This window comes from Dermochelys coriacea, chromosome 14 (assembly GCF_009764565.3).
Source record: "Dermochelys coriacea isolate rDerCor1 chromosome 14, rDerCor1.pri.v4, whole genome shotgun sequence".
Taxonomy (NCBI): domain Eukaryota; kingdom Metazoa; phylum Chordata; order Testudines; family Dermochelyidae; genus Dermochelys; species Dermochelys coriacea.
In genome coordinates this window covers 4,567,056-4,576,586 of record NC_050081.1, presented here as the reverse complement: position 1 = coordinate 4,576,586, position 9,531 = coordinate 4,567,056, and positions in this window count along the sequence as shown.

Sequence of the window (9,531 nt, the reverse complement as noted above, 5' to 3'; positions counted from 1 at the left end):
CATGTTGGGCCCGGAAACAGACCATTTGCAGTTCCTTCTCATCCCGGGCCACTTTCTCTCTCTGACCAGTTCAACCTAGGAATTCCTGCTTGTACGTTGACAGTGGTAGCGAGACTTTTGCACCTACCTCTTGCACACTGGCATGACACAACGCTTGGTCAGAGACTCCCCACGCCTGTTGGACTGGACTCTCCATGCCCCCAACAAGCCCTGCAGGGGAGCTAGCACTCACTACCTTAGACTACACCACATCCCCACTGGCCGAATTCCTGCTCTGAGCCTATCCACGACTCTAATGGGCTGTCCAGTCTAGCACAGAAAGGGTTAACATGATCCAATGGACGGAAGTTGAAAAACAAATTCAGAGTGGAAAGAACACTGATGGGAATTAACCACTGGAACAATGTACCAAAAGCCATGGTGGGTTCTCCATCTCTGGCAATTTTGAAATCAACATGGGATGTTTTTCTAACAGATCTGCTCTAGGAATTATTTTGGGGAAGTTCTATGGCCTTGTTATACAGGAGGTCAGACTAGAGGATCACCATAGTCCCTTCTGATGGAGGAATCTATGCAAATCCAGATGTTTACACAATGAAAGCTACTTTACCACCAAAGCACCAATAACCATACAAACAGTTCTGCAAGCATGCAGGCTGGGGAAAGCAGACTTTCCAGTAAACCCTAATTTTTTCTTCATGCTACCAAAAAAACCCCAAAACCCTGTGTGGCTGTGAACTTCCTTGGAATTTAGGCAGATTAGCATTATTTGTATTACTGAAGCACCTAGAAAGTCCCACTGTGGTAGGGACATGGTGAGAGACAGTCCTTCAACACACACCTATGAGCCTAGGCTCATGTGACCAGATAACAATCCTGGGTTTTGGTTAGAAATTCCTTGAACTAAGTTTCTGTTTGACTTCATTGTGCTCATTATATAGCGAAACAAAACAAGAACCCTCAGTTGAGCCCATCATAGAAACAGGCCCCAGCAAAAATTCCAGATCAGAGTACTGCTGCCTTCCTCAGGCCTTAAAGGCAATTGGGTCCAGAGTTTTGCTCCCTGTCAAGCAGTAGTTCTTCCTACTGGGCTTTACCCACCTTCATCTAATCGCTTGCTGTACAAACATGCTTCTCTGGCAATGTCATTCAGTGGTGGGGTTTTCCCCATCTCCCTGCAGGAGCTCATTTAAAGAGCTGCAGAAGAGGGAGACCAAAGGACAGACAATTCCAGCAGAACAACTGCACCCTCAGGAACCTGGATGAGTCTCATTTTGGAGCAGTGAGCAGAGAAAAGCTACATGCGAAAAGAGCAAACAGCTCTGTGAGATGGAGCACTGAGGAATCTGTTCCCTGCCTTCCACTTGTCAAGAGCTGCCACCCATGCCTGGCCAGGCTCAGACTTCGATCTCTGGGCTCCTGACCTCCCCTCCCTGCTGGAGAATGCTGGGACAGCCTGCGCCTGGCTCCCCCATAAGCCTATCATGTGTGGCAGGCGTTAATGCCACCAGCAGCAGCCACTGCATCACCCCAGCTCTCCAAATCAGATTAAAACCACAGAGCGGCCGGGGCCCTGCACGTTGCAGCATAGTAATTATTCCCCCCACACCCCTCCATTCCTTTCCAGAAACAAATTCTAATGCCTGTGGAGGAGGGGGATGGGAGAGAAGGACCACTAGCTTTATACCCATCTGCTAAAAAGGAACAATCAAGATAAACTCAGTATTTATAACACTAACCTTACATGGAAGTTGGAAACTCAGATTTACTGCATCTGGCACCCTGCTTTCATTCTCACTCTTAGTCACCCAGGCTTGATGCGTTATTGTAGGGTTGCTGGACTAGGCCTGGTGTGCTGCAAACAGAGCATCAAGCTGATAGGATTGAGGGTTTCTTAATCAGTTACTTTGGGGGTGCAGCATGAAAAGGGGGGAAGAATGCCAGCTAAAGAATTAGAAGGATATTGCAAAGAGATAAAGGGAAATAAAAAGAAGGGATGATGTGTTGGGGGGGGGGCAAGGGAGGGGACCAACCAACCTGCTACTGAGCAGCATCCTTTTAAAGTTCTGGACGACTCAAGGCTTTGGGAGCCAGTAAGTCATGGAGCCATTCAAGACTCCATGGTCAGTCTGAATCCCACCCATATTAGCTGCAACCAAGGGTTGTTAACAGGAGGGTCACAGATCACGTCTCAGAGACCACCACCACCACTAGGCACTGATTGGCAGCCTCATCAGTAGGCTGAATCCCTGACCCTCCCACCCCACCCCCTTAGAAGTGGATGAATCAAATTAGCAGGACAGTTGGGTGGGTGGGGTAGGCAAGTTTGAACCACCACTTCCGGGTATTCAACACTAGACCTTGTTCTCCAGATCCACCAGGCTTTGGAAATAGCCTAGAATAGCTCGAGCCTCAGGGTTCCCTGCAGAGCTCATCTTCTGAGATCTGGGTTGGGAGGGCTGTTCCGTGGAGGGGGGGGGGAATAGAACTCCTGAGTTGCTAGGCTTGCCGATGGGGGATTGTACCACATAGTATTCGTTAGGCTGGACAATTTGTTGTATTTTTAAGGTACAACAAAAAGGGGATCTGGACAGATGCTCTTTTTTAGAGTGTGGATAAACATAAAAGAATAATAAAAAAAAATCTGACACCATCCCTATAACCATTCAACCAATTCTACCTGCCCAGCTGAGAGCACAGAGATCAGCAGGAAGATAATCCAGGGTGCGCTTCGCCACAGGCAGCGGACGTGCACACACCCCTGGGAGTGGCAGGCCAACCTTCAGATTACAGGTTTCAGAGTAGCAGCCATGTTAGTCTGTAATCGCAAAAAGAAAAGGAGTACTTGTGGCACCTTAGAGACTAACAAATTTATTTGAGCATAAGCTTTTGTGAGCTACAGCTCACTTCATAGGATGCATTTGGTGGAAAATACAGTGGGGAGATTGATATACACACACAGAGAACATGAAACAATGGGTTTATCATACACACTGTAAGGAGAGCGATCACTTAAGATGAGCTATCATCAGCAGCGGGGGGGGAGGAAGGAGGAAAACCTTTCATGGCGACAAGCAAGGTAGGCTATTTCCAGCAGTTAACAAGAACATCTGAGGAACAGTGGGGGGTGGGGTGGGGGGGGAGAAATAACATGGGGAAATAGTTTTACTCTGTGTAATGACTCATCCATTCCCAGTCTCTATTCAAGCCTAAGTTAATTGTATCCAGTTTGCAAATTAATTCCAATTCAGCAGTCTCTCCTTGGAGAACAGTATCCCCAATAATGTCACAGTTAACCTGGTGGCTGAACTTTGTGACTTTGTCCTCACCCATAACTATGTCACATTTGGGGACAATGTATACCTTCAAATCAGCAGCACTGCGATGGGTACCCGCATGGCCGCACAATATGCCAACATTTTTATGGCTGACTTAGAACGCTTCCCAGCTCTCGTCCCCCTAATGCCCCTACTCTACTTGCGCTACATTGATGACATCTTCATCATCTGGACTCATGGAAAAGAAGCTCTTGAGGAATTCCACCATGATTTCAACAATTTCCATCCCACCATCAACCTCAGCCTGGACCAGTCCACACAAGAGATCCACTTCCTGGACACTACGGTGCTAATACGCGATGGTCACATAAACATCACCCTATATCGGAAACCAATGACCACTATTCCTACCTACATGCCTCTAGCTTTCATCCAGATCATACCACTCGATCCATTGTCTACAGCCAAGCTCTACGATATAACCGCATTTGCTCCAACCCCTCAGACAGAGGCAAACACCTACAAGATCTCTATCATGCATTCTTACAACTAATTCTTACACCTGCTGAAGTGAAGAAACAGATTGACAGAGCCAGAAGAGTACCCAGAAGTCACCTACTACAGGACAGGCCCAACAAGGAAAATAACAGAACGCCACTAGCCATCACCTTCAGCCCCCAACTAAAACCTCTCCAACGCATCATCAAGGATCTACAACCTATCCTGAAGGACGACCCATCACTCTCACAGATCTTGGGAGACAGACCAGTCCTTGCTTACAGACAGCCCCCCAACCTGAAGCAAATACTCACCAGCAACCACACAACAGAACCACTAACCCAGGAACCTATCCTTGCAACAAAGCCCGTTGCCAACTCTGTCCACATATCTATTCAGGGGACATCATCATAGGGCCTAATCACATCAGCCACACTATCAGAGGCTCGTTCACCTGCGCATCTACCAATGTGATATATGCCATCATTTGCCAGCAATGCCCCTATGCCATGTACATTGGTCAAACTCGACAGTCTCTACGTAAAAGAATGAATGGACACAAATCAGACGTCAAGAATTATAACATTCAAAAATGAGTCAGAGAACACTTCAATCTCTCTGGTCACTTGATTACAGACCTAAGAGTGGCTATCCTTCAACAAAAAAGCTTCAAAAACAGACTCCAAGGAGAGACTGCTGAATTGGAATTAATTTGCAAACTGGATACAATTAACTTAGGCTTGAATAGAGACTGGGAATGGATGAGTCATTACACAGAGTAAAACTATTTCCCCATGTTATTTCTCCCCCCCACCCCACCCCACCTCCCACTGTTCCTCAGATGTTCTTGTTAACTGCTGGAATTAGCCTACCTTGCTTGTCACCATGAAAGGTTTTCCTCCTCCCCTCCCCCCGCTGCTGGTGATGGCTCATCTTAAGTGATCGCTCTCCTTACAGTGTGTATGATAAACCCATTGTTTCATGTTCTCTGTGCGTGTGTATATAAATCTCTCCTCTGTTTTTTCCACCAAATGCATCCGATGAAGTGAGCTGTAGCTCACGAAAGCTTATGCTCTAATAAATTTATTAGTCTCTAAGGTGCCACAAGTACTCCTTTTCTTTTTTCTTCAGATTACAGTCATCCCCAGAATGAATATGAACAACAAGTCTGGTTCTCCCAGCAGGATAACCCACAGGGGTTTGTTACACACGGACCTTGCAGAATCAGGAGCCCCAGACCTTTTCATTGGCACTTCAACCTCAGAGCCAGGTGACTGTGCAGAGTCCCAACGCCCATCTTGATGTGGCACAGAGAGCTGGCAGGCTGCTTGGTGGAGTCCTAGGAAATGTATGGCCTGCTCCAAAGTCCTATCATAAATAAATAAATTCAGTATGGTCCACTGTTGTTTGCAGTGTGGCTCTAGCATGTTGGCCCCAGGACATGACAGAGACAAGGCACAGGAGGGAATATCTTTCATTGGACCAGCTTCTGTTGGTGAAAGTGCTGACTTCTCGAGCCACACACAGCTCTTCTGCAGATCAGCTAGAAAGCTCGTCTCTTCCAGCAACAGATGTCAGTCAATATATCATATGACTTCATAGAACCTCAGGGTTGGAAGGGACCTCAGGAGGTCATCTAGTCCAACTCCCTGCTCAAAGCAGGACCAATCCCCAATTTCTGCCCCAGATCCCTAAATGGCTCCCTCAAGGATTGAACTCACAACCCTGGGTTTAGCAGGCCAATGCTCAAACCGCTGAGCTATCCCTCCCCCTCTTTGTCTCGCTCAGAAATAAATAAAACAGAGGCAGAAGCTAGAGAGATAAAGCTGAGCTTGTACGAGGTTGCAGGGACGTTGGTGTTCATCCAGCACAGGTGTAGGCAACCTATGGCACGTGTGCCAAAGGCGGCATGCGAACTGAATTTCAGTGGCACTCACACGGCCCGGGTCCTGGCCACCAGTCCAGGGGGCTCTGCATTTTAATTGAATTTCAAATGAAGCATCTTAAACATTTTAAAAACCTTATTTACTTTACATACAACAATAGTTTAGTTATATATTACAGACTTATAGAAAGACCTTCTAAAAACGTTACAACGTATTACTGGCACACGAAACCTTAAATTACAGTGAATCAAGGAAGACTCGGCACACCACTTCTGAAAGGTTGCTGACCCCTGGTCTAGCACCCCAGAATGCTCTCCCTTTCCAACAAGGCTGCTGCTAAGCCCTAGCCGCAATGCACGCCTCAGAACAGGCTGGGGTTTGCTCCGAGAGCCTGCCCACAGGCAGAGAGGAAGCAGCAAAGGGGAAGGAAGGGAGAAAGGGAATATTTGTAATATGCTAAAAAAGACTCATCAGCTGGCCACACACATCTCAGTTCTGCCCCTGCTCCCATAGCAAGAACCATCTCCTCCTCAGGCCCCCGCCACGCCATTCCAGGAACTTCTTTCTTCTTAAAGGCTGAGGACAACTGATTGAAGAGTTCCATTAAAAAAACAAACAAACTATCATCATCGTCCAAGGTCCTCCCTTCTCCACACCCTCTTCCAAATATTTTATGGCCTGTTTTACTTTCGGATACAACTTTCCATAACACTGAGGAGCCTCAAAGGGAAGGAGAGCGCTAATGAGACTAGGGGACAGGGGAAAAGGAGTAACCATTTATCACCGTATCCAAGGCAAATATAGCCACATGATGGGAGCTAGGTGAGCTCTCCCTCAATTGCCAATCTAGCTGTAGTGTGTTTCTGAGAACCGCCCCCCCCCACACAAATATTTAATATCTCTGCACCTTCTATCATTAAAATTCACTTGAATAAAAGAGGAAGTGTGGTAAAGCTCTACACTGTTCCTACAAGCAAGAGTCCTATAGGATTTAATGAGCAAAGCCGATAGGGTTCTATATGATTTAATGGACATTGAGGACTGGAGTTTACAAAGCAGACCACGGAATTTAATTTCAAGTGAGTTTCAATGGGTTTAGGTGCCTAACTCCCATAGGCTCCTTCAAACATCCCTGCTTAGATTCTTTCTACAGGGTGTTTGAGTCCCATAGGATTGTCTTGTACGGATACAAATCCTACAGGAAAAAAAGAACAGGAGGACTTGTGGCACCTTAGAGACTAAAATTTATTTGAGCATAAGCTTTCATGAGCTACAGCTCATTTCTGAGCTGTAGCTCATGAAAGCTGATGCTCAAATGAATTTGTTAGTCTCTAAGGTGCCACAAGTCCTCCTGTTCTTTTTGTGGATACAGACTAACATGGCTGCTACTCTAAATCCTACAGGATGACTCAAAAATTCTACAGCAAAGTGTCTCATTCTGGGTTAAATTCATAAATTCCTGGCCTGTAGCTTGGGAATCTCACCAGCAATGGTGAGAAAAGTCCATGCATGTACTGTGGCCACACTTAGGAGGACCCCAGCTATGGACCCAAATTGTGGCAGGTGCGGTGCAAACACAGAATAAAGTCCGTTTCCCTCCCTCAAATGCAGGGGTGCAAAGCCAAGGCTGGACACAGGAATCAGACCCACAACCTTCCAGCCCTGGGGGCCACAGCGTTGCCCAACCTGAGCCACACAGATGCTAAACAAACACAGCAGAGGTGTGGGTCTCACCTCTCTGGAGCAGCATCCCCCATTCCATTCACCATCACTTTGCCTTCCTCCTCTCCTCAACTTAATTCCCATCTCTTATTGCTCCCTGTAACATAGATAATAATGTTGCATTTTACATGGAAAACTTTAAAACGGGATAACCTTTTAAAAAGATATTTCCACTTCGCTGCCTGCAATCAGACTTTTGCTCCCCCCTTTACCCCACTTGCTACCAAATTTTGCTGTAGAGCCTCTCAGCCTTTCTAATTGAAAAAACATGATTTAGGCTAATTGACAGCAGATGAGTTACACTGCAGAAAACAGTGTAGGGAACATTTGCTCAACATGATTTATGGCAGAAAAAAAAAGACACCACCTTCCCCACTCATGCGCCTCACTCAGAGACCTGCTGCCAAAACAGCTCAGCCAGGGGGGCGAAAAAAAGTAATTAGCGTTTAATTTTTTTTTAAACATTTTTTACCCCCTTTTTAATTGCTTTACATAAACCTGTCCTAGAGTTTTATGGTCTCCAAAGTTGTGTCCCAGTCTAGTCCTCCTCGCTGGGTTTAATTAGAGCGAGACATGTCTGGCACATTAAACCAGAAGAGGAAAAAATTATATACACACACACACACACACACACACACATATATATATAGCTAAATTTCAGAACGGTTTTGCTGTTGTAAGTGCACAGCTAGTATTGAACAGCGCAGAGTGGAGAGCACAGAGCTTGGAAATCGCCGTTTGTGTGAAAGCTACAATAAAAAGACTCTCTCTAGCCAATTGTTAACATGCCCTATTTGGAATCAGGTTTGACCTCTGCTAACCAGAAAAAAAAATCTCTCGATATTATCAGAGAACAGAGCTGAGATGTTTCCAGGGGACCTTGGTCTGCTTTGAGGCAATGGTTACATGAAGGCTTACAGGGAAAAATTAGCACAGGCACAGAATGTTCACTGCAAAACTGCTTTTCAACTCATTGGCATTCCTGAGGGAGTGTGCGTTTGCGGATATTCTTCCTGGGTCTCCTCTCCCAGACTTGGGGCTGCATGCGCAGAGTCCTGATGTAAACGGTGTGAGCATGTGTTCCCAAAACACACCCAACCAAAATCACAGGGAAAGTCCTGGCCCACATGTCGGGCTATGTCCTGAAACTGCCTCAGTAGGCTGCGGTACGTCAGAATACGCAGGATAGGAGGACTGTGCAGAAGCCCTCTAAAACCCATACGCACAATGGAGGAAAGGGGGGGATTTCAGCCTGAGCCCTCAGCATCTTGGTTGTCTGACCCTTAGCATCAAAGCCTCCTGGAATCAACAGAAACAGAAGGTCCCACCCATTTCTCTTTGGCGGAGCCAAATTATTACCTCTCCAGATCAGAGCCTCCAGAAATGGGACTGGCCTCAAAACTGGTTGCAGGCCTGGGCAGCCCAACTAAGGGAAAGCCGCCTGGTGCTGCCACAGCGGCAATGGTCCCAGAGGGGGAGCGCGTCCAGCCGAGTCATGGCCCCGGCACCCACACACACTGCGTGGGCTGCACTGAGGGAATGGAATAGCGGGAGCTGCGTCTGACTGTTAGCCTGACCCAGAGCCCGCTCAAATCAACGGAAAGCCTCCCATTGACTTCACTGGGCTTTGGATCAGACCCTGCGACCTCACCAGGGTCCAGGAGGCTGTTGGGAGGAATAATCCCTAGACACTGGTGCTTGGGTGAGGCGCCTTCTCCTAAAAGACATAACAGAATCACCGCATGACAGAATTTGCGATAGCGCCGCCTATCCCGGCTCGGATTCGGCGCAGGCAGGCACGGGCTCACAAGAGCCCTGGGGATTTACCGACCAGGATCGAAATGAGAGCTTGTGCTGGGGCGGCCAAGCCAACGCCAGGGTGAGCTGCTCTGCTCTTGCTTGGGACAGATGGGCGTATTACAAAACGCCATTCGACTCCAAGCGCCTCAGACCCCACCAGCTCAGGTGCACCTGGGGTCCCTTTGTGCTGTGCCTGCCGAAACTCAGCAGCTCCCTGCGAGCACAGCCCAACCCCAAAGCACTGGGGCAGCACCCACTGTGGCAGAGAGCCGCTGGGCACCATGGAGCGGGGCAGCCCACCGGAGGGCGTGCAGCCAGTTTAGCTCCGCGCAGGCAAATGGTTGTCA